This window comes from Lytechinus variegatus, chromosome 3 (assembly GCF_018143015.1).
Source record: "Lytechinus variegatus isolate NC3 chromosome 3, Lvar_3.0, whole genome shotgun sequence".
NCBI classification, from domain to species: domain Eukaryota; kingdom Metazoa; phylum Echinodermata; class Echinoidea; order Temnopleuroida; family Toxopneustidae; genus Lytechinus; species Lytechinus variegatus.
Window position 1 is genome coordinate 15,469,186 of NC_054742.1, and position 21,727 is coordinate 15,490,912.

A 21,727-nucleotide genomic window follows, 5' to 3' on the forward strand; every position below is an offset into this window, starting at 1 on the left:
TATTGAAATAATAAGTTTCACTTTCTATAAAGAAATACTAATAATCGAAACTAATGATCACATAGTAATGAATATATAAAGCATACATGTGTTTGTCTTAAAGTTTGTGTAAAGTTTTTTTTTCTTTTTTTTTAGGGGGGGGGGATCCAATCTTAAAAACTGCAGCGACCATTGACTTTGTTTTCATCCATTAGTTCTTTCTGAAAATTATATTATACACTTGAGGACACATTGTTAAAAACCCCCAAGTTTACAGAAAAAAAGAAAGAAGATTTTGTAGAAAGCATTACAGAATCATTCTGTAAATTTATATAACAGGAACTTTTCTGCAATTTAACAGAATAGGTCTGTTAAAAGGGGGAAATGGTGTTTTCTTCAAGGAAATTTGTAAGGTTCCATACACCAAATAACATGCAATTTGCTGTAAGATTACGCAATCTACTGCAGGATCTTCTTATATCTTAAGGACGAATTTTCAATAGACACTTTGAAAAAAAATCTTGTAAATTTAGTGATTGCGTATGAGAAAGCAACAAACACTCTGAAATACAAAATATAAATACTCAAATTAGTTTATTTAGACCCAAATAGAAAAAAAATTCATTTTGGTAATCGAAATACATCCACTGTAACATGTTTTTAACTATTACAGTTTAAGGACATCAATGGAATAGTGACTAACACTTTTAGGGGGGATTTACAATTGAGAGTACCTAAAATGGTTAGAAATTCGAACTTATATAGTTATTGACATGTTGCTATACAATATGGAAATATAACACGACAAAACTCTCTGTTGCTGTTTGAATTAATACTTTCTGTCGATGACGGATTTTGAATTGTGAAATAACACTACCAAATAGGGCCGACATCTTATATCCCAAGTTCATGAAATTGACGGTGATATAGAATATGATTATATATAAAACCAACATTCCTGGTTCTTAGAATTGTCGTTGATATTTGCCTTGAAATGTCATCGATATTGACCAGTAATTTATCTTTAGATCAAGAGTCTGCATGGTACAGTTCTAATGAAAATGATTGGAAATTATCATGAAAGTGTTACACTTGCTGGTACCGTTTTACACCCACGACCCCCTTTCCATCAAATGCAATTTGATTTACTACAGAGCACAAAGTGTATTTTGGGACTTTCTTTTTACAGTTTTTAAACGCAACTACTCCCATCCCTTCTCCTCCTCCCCTTCTTTACTTCTTCTTTGTCTTCTTCCTTCCTTTTCCTCTCTTTTTTATTCTCCCCCTTCATTTCTCTTTTCATTCTCACATTTTCTTCCTTTTTTTTGAACTTCCAACATGTCAGTAGCGCTCGGGGAACGCCAGTGTAGCTAAGTTGAACTTTGTGTGAAACCCATTTCTACAATTTCTACTCTTTCAAAATAGGGTGAATGGACAAAAAATGGGACGGTCAACTTTATTACAAAGGTAAGACATGGTAGACTATATACTTATAGAGTCTTATTGCTAACATTGACTGAATTCACAAAGGCCCATCTAACTGTCCAATTATCTTCCAAATTCATAATAATCTTTGTTTACAAAAAGGAGGCTTTTAACTGTTCAAGAAGACAAATTCAATCTTCAGTACTGTTCCCCAAATTTAAGCATAACTTATTTCTTTACTTTTGTCTTATACATCGTAAAACGTTTAAAATTGATTGGTTGATTTTATGAACTGATTAGCTACGGTTATTATTCCACTACAAGCAGCCTGAAAGTTATCATTTACGAGGGCTTTCACAAACTTTTTTTTTTCAGAGTATCCATAAAATTGGCCATTGCTATCTTAATCTGTTCCTTCTATCCAAATAGTATAGTAGTATAAACTTCATACATAATCTTTCCTTTAAAAGCCGTATAAAGTAAAAGCGTGGTTAAAGGTTGAGTGTTGATATAGCCAATGAATATTAAACCTTCAGTTTGCGGGTGCATCTCTTTATACGCTTTGATACTATAGATACTTCAAACACATGAGATGAGCAACAAATTAAATGGGATAAAAGGCCGAGTATCAACGTGTGTATGCATCAGATGTGTTCTTGATGAAAAACAAATCCAGTCGCTGAGATTCATGAGTTGCCAACGTTATTGCCATGATTGCTAAATCGGTTCTTTATTCTCTGACATGACTTCTCTTCCGATTTGCTTCTCAAATCAATCTACTTTCGGCGATATAGTCCGCTATATTGTCTTTTTAACGCCAAAATTCTCTGACCCTCTCTCTCGTTTTCTTTCTCCCTTTTCTCCGTCTCTCTCCCTCAGTCTATCTGTTCTGCTCCTCAATTTGCATGTTCAGTTGACAAATTCCCGTTAACAAGGTTACGAGTAGATATTCCCACCTTTCGGTTGCATCTCACTTTCTTGGTCGCTGATCGGTTGTAATTTCTTCTTTCTCACTTGTCTGTTTTTGCGAAAGAAAAGAAAATACACGGAACAATACTGAATATGAATGAAGCTGAAAATTGTATTTCCTTCCTTGTATTCATATTCAGGCCTACTTAGATCGTGAATAATAACATGAATAATTTTGGGCTAGTCAAAATACAAATGACGTAATTTGCTTTTTTGTTATGCAAATTAGGTTATACAAAACCCATTTACAATTTTTACCTTTCAAGTAAAGGTATCCAACTACGGCCAAAATATTCTGCGTCCACCTGTCGTTTTCCAGAAAAACATGAAACATTTAAATTTCAGTATGGGCATGAATAATTTTGTTGTTAATATAGATAAATATAAATAAATATATTTTATGTAAATCAAATTGTTTCTGTGTAGTATACGAGAGAGTTCATGCACAGCCATGCATAAAATAGCACCATCTTTTTGCATAAAAAATAAAGTGTTTTCATTGATTTGAAACAATTTTATTCTTAACACTGTTTTAAACTTCACATTCATGTAATCGTCATTTTGGGGAGGGATTGAGATTGAACAAATTTGGATGATCCTATTAAAACCCAAACAAATAATACTAAACCTGTTAAACTGCGCTTGGGAGGCGGGAGGAAGGAAGAGAGTGGTTTAGCGCAATAATCATAATTTTAACATCGAAAAAAAAACCAATGAAAATATGTCATTACGGTACATTATTTAGTATAATATTACAGATTGGGGAGACTCAAATAAAAAAAATTTGGCTTAATCTCAGTTTCACTATAAGTTCAAATATACATTATGGTTTGAGATGAAAATGATAGAGAGTAATTAATGTTGTCCAATTCCGTTCAAATTCCATCTCATGGTGTTATAATATTTTTTTTCTAAAGTGTTCACTTACTTGTATATCTTGTATATAATGATGATAAGTAAAATGACACCTACTACCGCAAAGATTATTGCCCACATCCAGGAAGGAAATTTTGCGTCTGAAATAAAAAGTGCAAAATCTATCAAAGATATATAGGACACGACCATGCTTCTCATGAAAAAAATATCTAATATCATTCATCCGACTTCAGTCTTGCCGGATATTTTATCATACAAAGCCTGTTTCATCCAACAGATACCATAGAAACTGTTTTAGCCAATCAGAATGAAGGAAAGTTTTAGATCAGACAACTTGTCACATACAAAAATATTGATGAAACGCTTTCCCGATCCTCTAAAAAAAAAAACCATCGAGCCACATAATCAGAAAAGTTAGTTTATCTGCATAAAAAAATATCATTCGAATTATTGAACACTACGAGAAAAAAAAGAATAACACTGATAATGACACTTCAATAAAAAAGATCCACAATTCATTCAAATATCTATTTAACGATGACTATGATAATCTTTACAAATGTTTTTGCAAGAATTTAAATAATGAAGATAATTTTATCTACAGTATAAACATTCGAATGCCCATTTTTTTTAAAGTTGCCTGATATCAAGAAATTGTTTACATTTTCTACAGAAATGTATTATCAATACCACCCTTTCATATCCAATCTTTTACACAAAATTCTACTTTTATGTGAAATAGAATACTATATTATCAAAGATGGATATCTTCCGGGGATAACTTATCATGTCGTCTTAAATAGGTCTGACATTTCTTGGTTGTCATAGGACGAGAAGCACAAGTGTCTGACTGTTACTACGGTAACTTTCTGATGATGACAACTTGTCAGTGCTGACAACTTTTACGAAATGGTCCTCAAGTATTACTTTCCACTATAGTTAAATTTGATATCATAATGGCGATCTGGAAAGAACAATAACGGGTAGAAATATATAAGGGGATGGGGGTAGGGGCAACCAGTCTCTATATTTACAGAAAAACTAATTTTGTGATAGATCTTGACGTGATATCTAGAAAATGACATCCTATTTCACCACCTTTTGCTTCCCTTTTCTTACTTTATCTCCTCTTTTTCTTGGTCGTGAAAATTTGGGAGGTCCAGGGTCCCAAAGCACCCTCCCCCATCTGCACGCCAGTGGATTCGATAATTCTACTTACCTTCGTTTATAAGACACGCCCACTCTGGTTTGTGTGGTAGGGGCGGTGGTGGTGACGAACAATGACATGACAAAGTATTGCTGCTGAAACATAACCGTGATTCTAACATTTTGACGACCTTTTCAAATTCATCCAAGGTTTCGATGACGACGACTTCTTATCAAGAGTGATGTTTTGTCTCATAAAACGGTCTTTCATATTGATCTAAATTCGAAAAAAATGATATGGACGTTACTCGTATTAAAAGTATTGCAAAATAATGGGTAGTTCCCGGGGGAGGGGGGCAGTCAAATATATTGCTGTACACATGCGTGACCCCCCCCCAAAAAAAAAAAAAAAAAAACGCGTGTTTTTTTTTTCAGTTTGCGCGTGCACTCGTTGAGGGTATCAATAACACCGATTTAGTCAAGAAAATGGGTGATTTTGAAAGACTGGTCAGTGGTCAATCGCGGGGTCAAACGTATTTAGGGTATGTTATTTCCAAAGCTTTTTTTTAGACAAGCCAAACGTGTTTAGGGTGTGTTTTTTCCCCAAGCTTTTTACCCAGGACTTTTTTCTCCTCGTTTCTGAAGACGGATTCTCCCGGATTGTAGCATTTTAACCCTATAACTGCAATGGAGGCATGCAATACCCATGAATATATCTATTCAAGCTTATTGTTAGCAAGTAGACAGTTATACTCTGGCGACAACTTGTTTAGGGACCAAAATGAAGCCCGCGAAAAACTTGTTTATGAGGTTATTTTACACACAGAGAAAAACTCGTTTAGGGGTGTTTGGAAAGTACAACAATACATTTGACTGCCCCCCCCCCCGAGGGTGGTTCACTTTCGCTTCATACTGAATACGCCAAGAACGTGCTAACAATTTAATGATGGAAATTCCTAATAATTGTTAGCATCACTAACAATAACAGTATGGGTATGTCTTTTCTTGATGGCGTCGTATTTGACAAACAACTTGAAGTTCAACTTCACGTCTTAAGGTGCCCTTTTCAATTTTAAATTCGACTAAAAAAAATCTACAACATGCACCTTTTTACTATTTTACCTTATGCAGGCACCAAATTTTTAATAATACTTGATCAACACTGCTTTTAAACCACTATTTTTCATGTTATTCTATCAAATTTCTCCCTCTCTCTCTTTTCACACAGGAAAGGTTCTTAAATAAAAAGGAAACAAAACACTGCGGCTGTTTCACAATTTTTTTTTTCAAATTCAAATAAAACATTTATTTTCTTCCATTTCAGTACATTTTTCATAACATAAATCAATTTGTTAAAAAAAAATATATAAATAGGTTTAAGGAAGAAGGCGTATACCCTAAAAGCTTAGGCTTGTGGCGGGATACGCCTGTAGACAAAAATACAATACAATACACAGTACAAAGAAAAGGGCAGAGAAAAGAAATGGAAAGGGAACAAGAGAGGGAGACGTGAGCGGGGAGGCGGGCATGAATTACGAAATAAAATAGAATGCTCAACAAAATATCAGATGGGGCAAAGTATAAATGCCGCAACAACAATTTGTCCATGGTTCATGTTATCATGTTTGAAGTCAAAGGAAACGTAAGATGGGAAATATTTATATATATAAAACGACAGAAGCATTTTTTTCATTTTATACTTAAAGCTGATTGTCGACAAAGATTTTTTTATGTAATCCGGAATTTCATTCTATATTTTGGGGCCAGTATAACAAATGTTGTGTTGGAAGATTATTTTTCTATGTTTGGAAATGAATATTTGATTATTTGAACGGGTATCAAAATGATGTATGTTGGAAACATGTGTAAATGAATCACGAAATTTTTGTGGAATTTGAGAATTTAAACACCTGTAGAGAAAATGACATTGTTGAAGTTTGTTGATGTCTTCTAGTTTCAACAATTTTAGGGAATGAAACAAATTCGTGGTATTTGCTGGTGGTATATTACGTCTGGAGAAATAATACGTACAATTTTATTTTGAAGGGAACATAATTTTTTAAGATGGGTTTGATATGTGTTAGCCCAGACTAAATTACAATAATAAAAATATGGCAGGATTAAAGAGCAATACAATGTACGTAATACAGTTTTAGGCAAGTAAAAACTTAGACGATATATTATTCCAATATTTTTTGCAACTTTGTTCTCAATTTCATTTATGTGATGTATCCATGTTAAATTACTATCAATGATAACGCCAAGAAACCTAGTATTTTCAACTCTGGGAATTATTTGATTGTTAAGCTTCACCACTACATGATTAAGATCAATACGCCTTGTGGAGTTACAATATATATAATGTAGTTGCATTTCTTATAGTTAATGGTAAGCTTGTTCGCACAAAACCATTTACAAACATTTGTTAGTTTAGTATTTACAGTTTCACATAAGGGATAAAGATTTTTATCAGAATAAACAATATTGGTATCGTCGGCATACATAATAAAGGAAAAGAGATTCGACGAACGATAAATGTCATTAATAAATAAAAATAAACAAAAGTGGACCAAGTAATGACCTTTGTGGTACTCCACATTCAATTGTCCTAAGTTCAGGCTGAATTGAGTTATAAATGGTGCATTGTTTACGATTTGAGAGGTAACTAGAAAAAAGGTCGAGGGCAGTTCCACGAATACCATAATTATATAGTTTTGATAAAAGTATTTTATGATTAATAGTGTCAAACGCTTTTGACAAGTCAATAAATATCCCTATTGCAAATGAGTCGTGCTCATCAAAGGAGTCAATTACTGTATTTGTTAATTCAAGAAGAGCTAGTTCTGTTGAGTGGTCACTACGAAATCCGTATTGAGATTCAAAAAGACACTTGTTATTTTCAAGAAAACTATATGCCCTTTTATTAATGATCTTTTCCAATATTTTAGAAAAAACAGAAAGCACTGATATGGGCCTATAATTACAAATTTGCTCTTTGTCACCAGTTTTAAATATTGGAGAAACTCGAGCAATTTTCATTTTGTCAGGAAATACCCCAGAGGTTAACGATAAATTGAATATATGACATAAAGGTTCGCTTATTAGTTCGATTACACGTTCTTATATCTTTCATTGTTTCACATTCAAATTACTTTCAGAACAGAAGTTTTTATTGATGCACGAGTCTTGAATACAATCAATGTACCATTTAATACTATTATGTACTTGTAAGTGATGTGACTTTAACTGCCATTATTCAATGTAGTAAAATAAACATGTCTGGAAATACTATTGTAATTTATCTTGTGAGAAAAGGCGGAAGCGCCAAGATAAATAGAAATATAAATTGATTTTTCTTACTGGCAGTATCATACTGAAATAAAATTCGACATAAAAAATGGGAGAGTAAAAATCACTAATCATTACATTCTCGAGATTTAGGAAGGTAATATAATTATTAAATAGTAATTATGGAATAAAGAAAGAGTATTTCATTATAATTCATCTTGTACCATTTTTGTGCATTATGTCCACATTTGGGTGAACTTGACAAAAGTATTGTGCAAACCATGGTCTTAAGCCATTGATAACTAGCAGTTAATACGCTCTCCATAGTGAAATGATATCACATCTAGTTTGATTAGCTAGTTTTTGTCTACAGGGGGTGGGTTCAATTTGTCAGAAATTTTGTTCTCGTCGAGAAAACGGTCAATCTTCGAAGTAGAATAGGTCAACATTTGTCTCATCGAAAAGAGGAAAAAATATTTTCAAGCAAAAAAAGGTCGATATTTCTAATTTGATTCCCCCTTTCTCAAATAAATCATGACATGAAGGTAATTTCGATAGGTGCATCATCAAGCATGTTTATGTCTATTTGTTTTTATTCACTCAGAAAATGATAGACTTTGTATATTCATGGTTATCAAGAATCGTTCAGTGTTTCCTCAACAGTCATTGGCAATAAAAATCTAAGAAAATAAACTCCTTCCATTCCTTGTTTACAAATATACCCCATTCTTATTTCATATTGTTTTACTACTATCATGACTATAACTACTACTACTACTTCTACTGCTACTATACTGCTACTACTACTACTACTACTACTACTACTACTACTATTACTACTACTACTAAAAATAATAATAGTAGTAATAGCAATAATAATAATAATAATAATGATAATAAAAATGAAATTTTGTACTCAACTGCGCATTACAAAAATTATTATTGTTACCCGACTATAGCCGTGCTGCCTATACAGGCACTCTGCACAGCAAAAACTGTGGTGTTAACCGGTGTACATAGAGGACCACACCAGATATTTTACACCGGTGTTAAATTGACAGTGTTAGTTTAACACCTACATGTGTTATTACAACACCTTTGGTTGTTACATTTACACTCTTCGGTGTTATGTTCAATCTCATGGGTGTAATTTTAACACCTCAGGGTGTGGTCCTCTATCAACACAAACTGGTGTCAGTTTTAACGCCACAGTTTTTACAGTGTGGCATTCGAGGAATTTCTTCCTGCCTGGGTGAGTGCAGCACAATGTGGGTAAATTTCTTGCTGAAGGAAAACACACCCAGGCGGGGAATCGAAGCCATGTCCCTCAGATTGAAAGACGAGAGTCATAACCACTAGATCAAGACGTCCCAATGCTTTAGTTAATTGCTACTATATATAGAGCCAGAATATTCATCTCGATCATTTATTGATATCAAGAAGGATGCGGTCATGCCGATATAGGTTGATTTCTCATTCATTACGAATTCAAAGGACAAATCTTAATCATTTTTAAATGTCAGCACGGAGTAGGAACATACAGTATATTTAAGAGACTTTTGAATTGCCGAATCTTATGAATAATCCATTATTAAATGGGGAACACAGTAGTCTTGCTTGTATGTAATATGGATATATATTGCTATAGATCCTAATATAGGTCAATATGATTGGTAAAGTAGCTTTGACGTCTCTCAACCAGGGGTGTAAGAGGGGTTGGTGGCCAGGGGGGGAGGGGGGGGGGGCAAGAGGTGAACATTTCCCGGTCGTATCATTGTATGAACAGGCAGTGGCATATAGGGGTTCAGATGTGGCATATCTGGCAAAATTTACTTTAAAAAAAAGTTGCGAGCGAGCAAATTTTTTTTACATTTTCTTACAAAAATCCAATATTGAGAAAATAATATCAAGGGTTTCAACCTTTTCTCTTTCCTTATCTCTTCGTTTTTCTTGGTCCGTACGCCACTGTGAACAGGATTTTTCAAATTGTTTGCGAGCATATAAGGGCGAAGCTCTATGCGACAAAAAATTGCTTGATGGAGGTCCCGAGGGATGCAAAGCGAGCGAGAAAAAAAACTTTTCATGAGAATCTAACTTTGAAATAGATTTTGACATGATATTCAGAAAATAACATCATATCTTACACTATTTTCCTTTACTTTTCTTTCTTTCCCCTTCTTTTTTTGTTTTTTTGTTTTTGTAGAACTTTTTTGGGCCATGGCCCAATCCTTCCATCTGTACCTACGTCAGTGCTTTGCGGGTGGGGTCCTCTTGATATTGAAGCTATTTCAAACCTTACAGATAGCCAGTATCTTTAATCAAATCGCAGTTATACATGTACAGCTTTTACACAACACAATTCAACGCACTTGCGTAATAAACCAATATTTTGAGGGGGCACATAGCTAATGGGGGGGGGGGGGGCTTATAATGAGTCGCCACGAGCGAAGCAAGCAAGAAACAAGTGGAATGCCTCTGGCCGTCTCACCTGCATCACGCGGTTCAATATAGCAGCAGTGCTGACTTTGAATACTACTCTAACTCGCACAAGATGTTCAGTGATACATGGTTACTCTTATGTCCACTTTTTATGAACTAGACCAATAAACTTACAGAGATATGATGGTTATTCAACAAAAAACCCCATCATGGCCAAAGTTCATTGACCTTACATGACCTTTGACCTTAATCATGTGACCTGAAACTTGAACAGGATGTTCAGTGATACTTGATTACTCTTATGTACAAGTTTCATGAATCAGATCCATAAACTTTCAAAGTTATGATGGTAATTCAACAGATATCCCCAATTCGGCCAAAGTTCATTGACCTTTGACCTTGGTCATGTGACCTGAAACGCGCACAGGATGTTCAGTAATACTTGATTACTCTAATGTCCAAGTTTATTTAACTAGACCAATAAACTTTCAAAGTTATGATGGTAATTCAACAGATACCCCCGATTCGGCCAAAGTTCATTGACCCTAAATGACCTTTGACCTTAATCATGAGACCTGAAACTTGCAAAAAAATTTCAGTGATGCTTGATTACTATTATGTCCAAGTTTCATGAATCAGATCCATAAACTTTCAAATTTATGATGGGAATTCAACAGATATCCCCAATTCGGCCAAAGTTCATTGACCCTAAATGACCTTTGACCTTGGTCATGTGACGTGAAACTCATGCAGGATGTTCAGTGATACTTGATTAACCTTATGTCCAAGTTTCATGAACTAGGTCCATATATTTTCTAAGTTATGATGACATTTCAAAAACTTAACCTCAGGTTAAGATTTCGATGTTGAATCCTCCAACATGGTCTAAGTTCATTGACCCTAAATGACCTTTGACCTTGGTCATGTGACATGAAACTCTAATAGGATGTTCAGTAATACTTGATTAACCTTATGGCCAAGTTTTATTAACTAGGTCCATATACTTTCTAAGTTATGACGTCATTACAAAAAACTTAACCTCAGGTTAAGATTTGATGTTGACGCCGCCGCCGCCACCGCCGCCGTCGGAAAAGCGGCGCCTATAGTCTCACTTTGCTTCGCAGGTGAGACAAAAAATGGCCTTTTGAATTAGGTAAAATTCCATTTTACCTAATTCGTTTCATGCTTTTGTTTGCCATTTTAATTTATTTCCATTTCAAACCAATCTAATGTAATAGTATTTCGGAATTTTGTTCTTTCTTTTATTTTCTTCTTTCTTTCCTTTTTCCTGCTTTCATAATTCCGTTTTCCATTCTTACGTTTTTTAAATAGTTTTCTTTTCCCTTCAGCCTTCTCTCTTTTTCATCTTACCCTTTATTTTGTCTTTCTTTCGTTCCTTACAAAAAATTATACAACGAGAGTTTCCCAATCACAAATTGTTAAAACAAAAAAAAATAGTTTCTGCCGAGAAGCCCTGGCTTAATAAGGATATTAAGAAAATGTGCAAACAAAAATACTTACTATACAATAATTTTTTAAAGAACCCAACATCGCACAGGGAATATGTATATAAAAGTTACAGAAACACTGTTCATAACCTCATCCGTAAAAAGAAACGTGAATTTTATCATCATAAATTTGAAAATGTTAAATATAATTCTAGAGCAACATGGAATAATATTTCAACAAAAGATAAGAATCGAGATACCGATTATAGTATTGAAAACAATGGAGTAGTTACCGAGAACAAGCAAGAAATTGTACAAATATTCAATGACTTTTTTAGTACTATTGGATCTGAAATACATAGAACTACTGTTATCTATCTCAAGAAAATAATTTTAAAAGGTTTATGAAAAACAGTATCTGTCATTCTATGTACTTTACAGTTTACACCAGTAACACAAAAGAATATATATGATGTTATTTCAAAATTGGATGCATAAGAGCGCGGGTTACGATGATATAAGTCCTAAGATAGATATTCAATTCATGAGATAGTTTCCCCTTTATGCAAAATTATTCATATGTCACTTGAAAAGGGCATTTTTCCAAACTCATTAAAAGTTCTTTTTTTATTCTTTGCTTTTAGTTTACTCTTCTTTTGGTCTATACCAGTCTACTGATTTGATTTGATTTTTTTTTTATTTTGAGATCTTTGTTTTCAATCTCAAAAGTTGATTGGAAGATATTGTTTTTTACTATGCAGTAATGAATGTAAAAAGGGAGTATCCCAGATAAGCCAATGGATTTTTGCTACTCCCTCACATCCCATTCATTACTTTTTTCTTGTTGTTTGTTGTTTAAATTGTACAACTGTCATTGTTATTTTACTCTATTGGAATAATTCACTATGTATTGTCCCTGTTTTTTAAGAGATGTGAAATAAATGAATTTGAATTTCCTTCCTTCCTTCCTATCTTTCTTTCTTTTTTCCTTTTCCCGTTTTATTTATTTTCCCGGTGAAATCCGCGGGGGGGGGGGCAACCTAGCTGCCCCCGCATGTTAGGCCGTTGCTCTCAACTACCAGTTAATACAGTTCGACTGGAATCATTTAACTTTATTTGATCTATGTGAACTATTTTAGCCTCAAACTATCGAAATATTAATGGATCTCTTTATGCCTCAACAATCATGACAATAAAATTAATGAGATTCTACAGTATCATATAAGTGCTGAAACGTCCTCGTAAATTGCCATCATGATTAAATGGACCGTTTGTGAAACTGTTATTTCATTCTCTTGGTGCCACGTTGGTATATAGTCACAGTATAATTTTCAAATTTGACAACGATACATAGAAAGATAAGAGTAAAACTTCCAAGAAGAAAAAAAAACCTTCCTCATCCGCCTATAGACATGGATATCAGGGTTAGTTCAGCAAGTACAAGAATGTGAATGTGATACTACATAGGCATTTTCAGAAACACTAAGTAAAAGAGTGTAACGTCTGTATAGGGGCATGTGCTGTGATTTTGACAGGGGTATGACGACATAAAGGTGACGTCATGTTTTTCTCAGTTGCATTCGGGGTATTATACACTGCCTAGATCCCTCCTTTCATACACTTTTCCTTCTTGCCTCCCATTTTATCCCCTTTTATCCATTTCGTTTCTTTTCTTCATTTTGTTCACCGCTTATAAAATCATAAGTAGTGACCAGCCCCCTTCTCCAGGCTGTGGCGCCACTCATAAACGTCAGGGTTTATAATATTATAGCTGAATCCCATTGCTATACTTGTTACAGCCACACTTATGAAACCGACTCCAAAAAGATCGATATTCGAAATAACGTATTATTTATCATTATTATATATGTTTTTTTTTTTTTTACATCATTGCTCTTTTATCTTGCATCAAATAAATGAAAATGCTTTATTAATACCAAGGATTTTTTTTAAGTAATTGATTTGTTGGGTATGTGTCAGTTTCGCCATGCTAGTGTGAATATGGCACTAAAGTTGAAGCTTCATTCGATATAGGCATCTTTTTATTAACAATAGTTCGTGACATGACTCCTTGTCTATTGGAGTTTAGCATAAGCATTTTCTGTATACAGTCACGAAATGAACTATGTATAGGCTTTTCGTCATAAAAACAGTAGAAAAGCCGGCCGTATATACTGTACATACGGCTAACAAATTAAATTACCCATGAAATTAGGTTTATATTGAAGCTATGACAGCTGTCGGCATTTTAATGTTGACAGCCATGCTTGTAAAATAATAATAAAGTTATAAATTTTATTGTTACAGCAGCTATGATAAAAAAATTTGATTGATTTACTGAAAGAATGCTTTATGACTCTAAAACCGGTTTTGTACTGCAGTGGTGTATAGAGTATTGCTATATAATGTTTATGATAAAGCGCCATGCTCCTGTACTTTGATTAGTTAAATTCAATTTAAATATTAACGAGTTTGTTAATTATACAGTATATAACTTCGCATGCTAGCTGGATTTCTCCAATATCATACCTTCTTGTAATAAGGCCGAACATCCTGTGGGCTAAATCGAGTAACAGCGATATTTTATATAGGAAAATATTATAGCTCAATGAAAATCATTCCATAGGAAATTAGGAATTATAAGATAGCTAACTTTGGAATGACAGCTTCACATCCGGTTATCCTGAACTCTGAGAAGGGGAAACTCTTTACGAGTATGATGCCTGCGGCGCACCCATTATGAATTAAGGCGCGCAAAAACTGCTTGAACTGCATGCGGAGTAAAAAATATGCCCTTTAAGAAAATTTATGAATTTCCCCTTTCGTTTTTGATGGTTGTAATGCCAAGAAGAAATTATGTTGAATTCGCCAAACTAATAAGATAGGGAGGTTTGCAAAATGCGAGTATAAACGAGTATGAACGCATGTAGAAACCACAACACAGTCTTGATGAAAGCAAACAATTGGTTTGAAAGTATACACCAGAATGACTGAAACATCATCCAACATCAGACCATTTTTCATCAATCGTTTAAAGGACGAGTCCACCCCGACAAAATATTGATTTCAATTTAAAGAGAAAAATCAAACGAGCATAACACTGAATATTTCATCAAAATCGGATGTAAAACATGAAGTTATGATATTTTAAAGTTTCGCTTAATTTCACAAAACGGTTATATTGGACATCCTGGTCTGTATGCAAATGAGGAGACCGATGACGTCACCCACTCACTATTCTTTTGTATTTTATTATATGAAATATGATATATTCTAATTTTCTCCTCATCGTCAAAGGAAACAACGATTAATTCATCCCTGAAAATGTGGAATTAGCATTGTGTAATACTACTGTATATGGTTCAGTCAAGTTAGACCATATTGTCAAATGTGTAAAACTCAAAAGATGATATTGTATAATTCAAGCAATACAAGAAAAAAAAAGAGATGGTAAAGGACATCATCGTCTCATTTGCATGCATGTCACTGAGTTGTGCATACATCACTGTTTTGTGAAAAACAAGCGAAACTTTAAAAATGTCATAACTTTCTTATTTCACATCCGATTTTGATGAAATTTTCAGTGTTATGCTAGTTTGATTAACGTTATGGGGTGGACCTTCAAGAAATTCACTGCTGATAGTCTTGTAAGAGCTTTTATTTCCTTCAACCCTCATTATATGGCGAAACTGAAATGTGATCTCTGATTTCATTTAGGAGTTTCAATTTCTAATGCATGAATATGGTTATCTGACCAGGAAATTTAAATTGTATGGTTAAAATCCGAACCAATAGATATTGTAAAACCTTGTATGTGCCATACACAGTTAAAAAAAATATATATACAACGCTGTTTACTACATGAACCTTACAGTATTTGTTTAAACAGTTTAAACAAGTGTTTAAATCATAAGCAACAGAGTTTACTTTTCAATATCTAATCTTCAATAAATTAAACATGATTGTTTAAACGGTTAAACAAATACTGTAAGGTTCATATAAACAGCGTTGTATAAAATCTTAAACAGCGTTTTTACTGTGTATGAATATTGATAAGACCCCTATCATGATTCAGAATGGAATATGTAGAAAATCCAATGATATCTAAAATTAGAACATGCCAAATCAATACCAGGCATAACAGTGTTCGACAAAATATTTCAAACAAATCACCAACAAATTATTTTATGGTTATTTATGGTTATTTTAGCCAATCTTTTTTAAGAGTGTATACATTGCTCATCATCCCTTTCATCATGTACGCAATCAAACTTCCGCACTCATAAAATGGTTGGTCAACGAACCACTTACCAACGTCCATTTGATGGGCACTTATTGTCAAAACTGCGTTGAGCGATCATTATACAGTGCAAACGGGACAGATTTGAAAAGTCTAAAAAAAATTTGTTTCAAATTATGATCTCTATATTTTGGTATCAAAAGGTGCTCTGAGGTCTTATCCTTCAAATACCATTAAAATAATTTGGTTCCGTTCATGCTTGAGAGAACACGGAATGTTTTTGTTTGGGGTTAAAAAGGACGCTTGCGCCAGAATGGCATAAAATGATGAATATGATGATCGGAGTTCTTTAATCAACAGACTTCCTCTTAATCTTTTCATTATTTTTGCCATAATTTTCGAATTATGCGGTCAAAATTCATTTCCAAATTTAATTATTTGCTTGAATATTTCTGTTGTTGTTGCTTTTTAATATGTTCTCTTTTAGCTTTGAATATTCCTTCTTTATGCAAGACCATTTTTTTAACCGAAGTATGGGAGAGCGTGTTTTTTCAAATCTTTTCATTGCGTGCATGCTACAAAAGTTATGGTGCCTTGGAAAAGTGGCATACTGATGGGTGGGGAATCGGGGTGCTCCCCCCCCAAAAAAAAAAAGAAAAGAAAAAGTGGAAAGGAAAATGGAGAAAACATAGAAAATGAAATATGATATCATTTTCTGATTATGTCAAAATCACAAAATTTGATATTTTAATAAAAAAAGTGGAAACGTTTGCTTGCTCGCTTCACAACTTTTAATACATTTTACCCGATCTGCCATATCTTGCTCCTTCAAAATTGGCTCAATACACCATTGCCATTGAAAGATATGAATCCTTTCCTGTTTGTCCTGTCAAGCACATAATTAAACTTGGTGAAGGATTCAATAACCCTTTGAAAATAGGATTTATGTCTTTTATAGGTACCATGACATAATTTGTTTCACATAATGAAAGGATTTGAATAATTACAAATTCTCCCAATTACTAATGCAAATCTTCTTACTTGGGTTGACATAAAGTCTTCTTTAAAAAAATCAAAGGTAAAAGAAGTTTATATGAAAAACAAAATAAATCAGGTAAATAAATAAATTTGTAAGTGAAATTTGACAGCATAATTCGAAAATTATGGCAAAGATAATGAAAAGATTAAGAGGAAGTCTGCTGATTAGCCAAAGTCTAATCATCAAATTTCTAGTTTCTGCCATTTTGGCACAAGCCTCTTTTTGAACCCCCAACAAAAACGTCCCGTGTTCGCTCAAGCATGAACAAAATATATTTTTTAAAATGGCATTTCAAAGATGAGATCTCAGAGCATCTATTAACATCAAAATATAGATATAATGATTTGAAACAATTTTTTTTATAGACCTTTCAAAACTGTCCCTTTTTTTTGATACGCACTGTAGAATTACATTTTAGATGCCCACAAATGTAGTTTCTCGTTAACTAATAATTTACACACATTGTCACATAAATAAGACAATGTGGTTAAATTTTCCCAAGATTAAGTAACTGAAAGAAATTAACAAAATTAGTATATCTTTCCCAACATTATTGTCAGTGGCGTACAGATGGAGGCTTGGGGGCGCTTGCCCCCCCCAAAAAAAAACATGACCAAGAAAAGGAAAGAGGGAATGACAAAATATATGTCAAAATCTATCACAAAATTGGTTTCCGCAGTACTAGTATTTTAAAACTCAAATTGGTCAATCTTGTAGTCTTGAGACTAACCAACAGTGTGTTCAGCTAAATTTATCCTAATTTTGACGAGTGAAAATAAAGGACCTCCGAATCTAGTGTAATGTAAGAAACCCTATTACATTTCTGATGTATAACGAGATTCCTTCATTTCTTTCATCAAGAAAGTGAAAGGCGATCATCTTCCGATGGCCTCTTTGAAAGGAGAAGTTCAACTTGATGCACACTATAATTATTCACGGAAGTTTGGCGAAAGTCCAACAAAAAAATAAAGTTATTTCTTTAATTTCAGTTTTGTGACGTTGCATGTATAGGCAGCTTCCCCTTAATCATGCAATGTGACATAAATTTCTATTTTGTTCTCAGAAAACTACAAATTGCTTAGCATCACACACGTATTACATACGGGCTTAAAACAATTTCAGTCATCATGAACGATTTACTAAAAAAAAAAGTACATTACATGATGGACCTGTGGGGCACCTGCCCTCACGTGTCACGACGCCCCAAGTTTGAGCATGTAATTCTGCGATGGATGTTCGTTTCTCTAGTTCATAATCTTTATTATTGTTATTATCAGTATTATAATTATTCTTATTATTAGCATTATTATTGTTGTTATTATTAATATTATATTATTGTCATTATTATTATTATTATCATTATTAACATCAACATCATTATTGTTGTTGTCATCATTATTCAGATTATTATTTTGCTTTCACGAGAACCAAATGGATTTCTCCTTTAAGGGCTTCATCACGTTTTGACTCTCCATCAAACAATTCGAAAGATGTAGGGATTCTCAACAATTCGCTGCGGAATAAGAGATAGAGAGCAGTCGTTGTTAAAGATATTCATGTTATCATCAGTCCATGCACTCGTGTTTGAATTTAAAAAATTCATTAGTACTATGTTTTGTCCTCTCAGACTAATAAGCAATTCGCACGATATATTTATTTATTTTTTCGTTACAATGGAGATATCAATTTTCATTGTCAAGTTCTTCCTCATTCTGCACATTTTTATTTTGAATAAAAATGCAGTGAAAATACAATGAAAATGAAGGTATTTTAGGAACAAGAGAAAACACCTAAAGCCACAATACCATTTTCTCGCTCAATATAAGGCTGCTGAAGGAAATACCAGTCGACGAAAAAGGGATGAATTCGACCCCTTAATTCTCTCCATCCTCTCATTCAAAGGGCAGTACAAAATATAGGTGCGAACCACTATCCCCTATTAAAATGATTTTTTTCGACGACTTATAGACAGTTGTTGTCGATATGAACCATTTTTTAACCAAATTAAGTGAACTCCCCTAAAAAATGCTTGAATGTGCTTTAGTCATCTTTATTAATATAGCCCAGGGTTATAATAGCATTCTTTTACTCCCACTAATGCATGATATAAGCAATAATCGCTGGTATTATCAGTTCTATGTAATATAAAAATAATCCCGTAAACATGTTGATTCCATTCAATGAATTCCATAAAATCCAGACTTTGATGCATTTGGCATTCAATAATGAGATAATATTATTGATCACATTTCTCTGCGGTAACTGTTGTGTCACGTATACCGTGTGAGTAAAAGAAAAAAATTGACATTCCACAAATCCCCCATTGAAGGAAACAAAATATGCATAATCATTATATATGACTGGAAATACTATCTCTTGTTAAATAATTTGAATCCATATTCATGTGTAAGTCTTCACGCTTGAATAATCAGTAGGTATTCTTTGCAGTGATGAAAATATGCGCCAATGTATAAGGCATGACTGGCTGCAATGAATTAATCCAGATGTCAACGATGTCAAATCCTGTAGGACTTAATTTACAAATTCTTTTTTTTTTCAATAAAATCAATTTGAGAATTGATACTAAAAAAGTGTTCATTAAACAATTATAATGTAAATCATATACCTGACTTTGTCGCATACAAATTTACATCACTGCAAACAATACCTCTAGACCATCCAAGCGTTATCACATACCACATAAATATGTTATCAAAATTAATTATTTGAGAAAACATATACTCTTTCATGCCATATATAATAATATATTGTGTTCATGACACACATTTTCCTTACATTGTGGATTTTGTTAGGTGTCAAGTTTTGTTTTCTTTACTCATATACGGTAGTTTGGAATAACGCATGATTTTTTACATATATAGGCTTATAATGTATTGAATCTCTCATTAACTTGGAATTGGGAGTGTAATTTTTCTCCATTAATTTTCCCCATTACTTCGTATAATACTCTCCCAATCCCACGAGTCATTTATTCAGCCATATTGTACACAGTGAATATCAATTACTGATCAAAGAAGATATATAATGCAGCTCATATCTGACGCTGGTGTATACGTGAGAGGATGAATTTGAACGATTCAGATATAAACATAAAGCTTTAGATTGATCCATATCAAATTCAAATTTCATACTATAAAAATCATTATTGAGATCTTGAAAGCTTGTCAGATGATTGCCAGATACATCATAATGTGAATGAAAATATGTTGCCCGGACATATATGGCGACTGCATGAAAAGAAACATCATCCATACAGTCAAACACTAATATGGATTTTTGGCGTTCGCTATATGAAGCCTATATGGATGAACAACAACAACAACAACAACACCACCAACAATAATAATACTAATGATGATGATGATAATGATGCCGATAATAATATAACAATAATAACCATCATCACCATAGTGTCATCAAAATTTCAAGAGGAACAAAAAAAACCCACACACACAGAGGGGTACATACGTGATGGGGGTATCGACCGAGATCGAGAGAGAGAGAGAGGAGAGCAGAGGGGCCCTAAGAAATATATCGGGGAGTGTATATTAGGTACTATAATAACGGCTGTAAACAACGACCGGGATACAACGTGCCCAACAGGGGCATACTTACTGAAAAACTGGCTCATTTTCCTTAGGGCTTTCTATCATCCTCATCACAATACACCCAATGATGATTTCCATGTTCTACGTAATGCTCATCTATTGCTGTATCGTCTTTATCAAGCCAACAACAGAGATACATGTATACCATAGAGTTACTCTATGATGTATTCTCACTCACTGTCAGTGTGCATACGAGCTTCGAACAATGCATCGATATTGATGCCGCTCACACGTGCTCGCGCACGCCAGCACGTCATGGTAAAACCATAATGCACCCTATCCGGACGTCACAAAGTGAAAATCGAGTTTCCCCCTTTCCCCTTGATAGAATTATCGCTAAAAAGGAGACAGAATTTGGAACTGAATATAGAGTCTAGACTGCGTTCAGAAGCATCCATAGATATCCCTAAGTAGGTAAATCCTACAATGAAAAGATCATTGCAAAAAGCCGTGATGCACGAAAGGACCAAAAATACTTATAGTATATCTTACTATAAGGATAATTATAGCATCAGGGGCGTCGATCCGTTTTTCAGATGGGGGGGGGGGGGGGCAAAATCATTAACGTTCCAAAGGCGCTCGATCGTACAAAACACCCACCCACACATATAATATGTATGTATATATATATGTATATATATATATATATTTTTATATATATATATATATATATATATATATATATATATATATACAGTATATACAGTGCATCCCAGAAAAAACGGGGGGGGGCAGAATCATTAACGTTCCAAAGGCGCTCGATCGTACAAAACACCCACCCACACATATAATATGTATGTATATATATATGTATATATATATATATATATATATATATATATATATATATATATATATATATATATATATATATATATATATATATATACAGTATATACAGTGCATCCCAGAAAAAACGAAACCGAGATTTAGCGATCATTTATCATTACTTAATCATAAATAAAATAGACAAATTACCTACCAATTTAAAGCTTAGAATCTCTTCTTTCATCTGATATTACTTAGATTATTTCTCATTCACGCATGAGTGAGCAAATGCAATTTGAAGAAAGGATATCAAAAACTCATTTGGCAGGGGGTATTTGGGTTTCAAAAAGAAAACCACATTTATGAAAAGTTCAGTATCTCCTCTTTAATTTGATACCTAAATTACAGAAAATGGTCACGAAATAACAAAGTTCTGGTCATTTGAAATAAGGCTTGAATTTCAATAATTTCATAAAATGAA

The 21,727-nt window shown here is 33.5% G+C and overlaps 1 long non-coding RNA gene across 1 annotated transcript; it reads right to left on the reverse strand.

Moving 5' to 3' along the window:
• Positions 1 to 1,718: 1,718 nt before the first annotated feature.
• Positions 1,719 to 20,937, reverse strand: LOC121410318. Its single transcript, XR_005969315.1, has 4 exons — positions 20,486 to 20,937; positions 4,469 to 4,672; positions 3,302 to 3,389; positions 1,719 to 2,422 (listed from the first exon to the last, which is right to left on the reverse strand). It is a non-coding gene; the product is annotated as an uncharacterized LOC121410318 (long non-coding RNA).
• Positions 20,938 to 21,727: the final 790 nt, after the last annotated feature.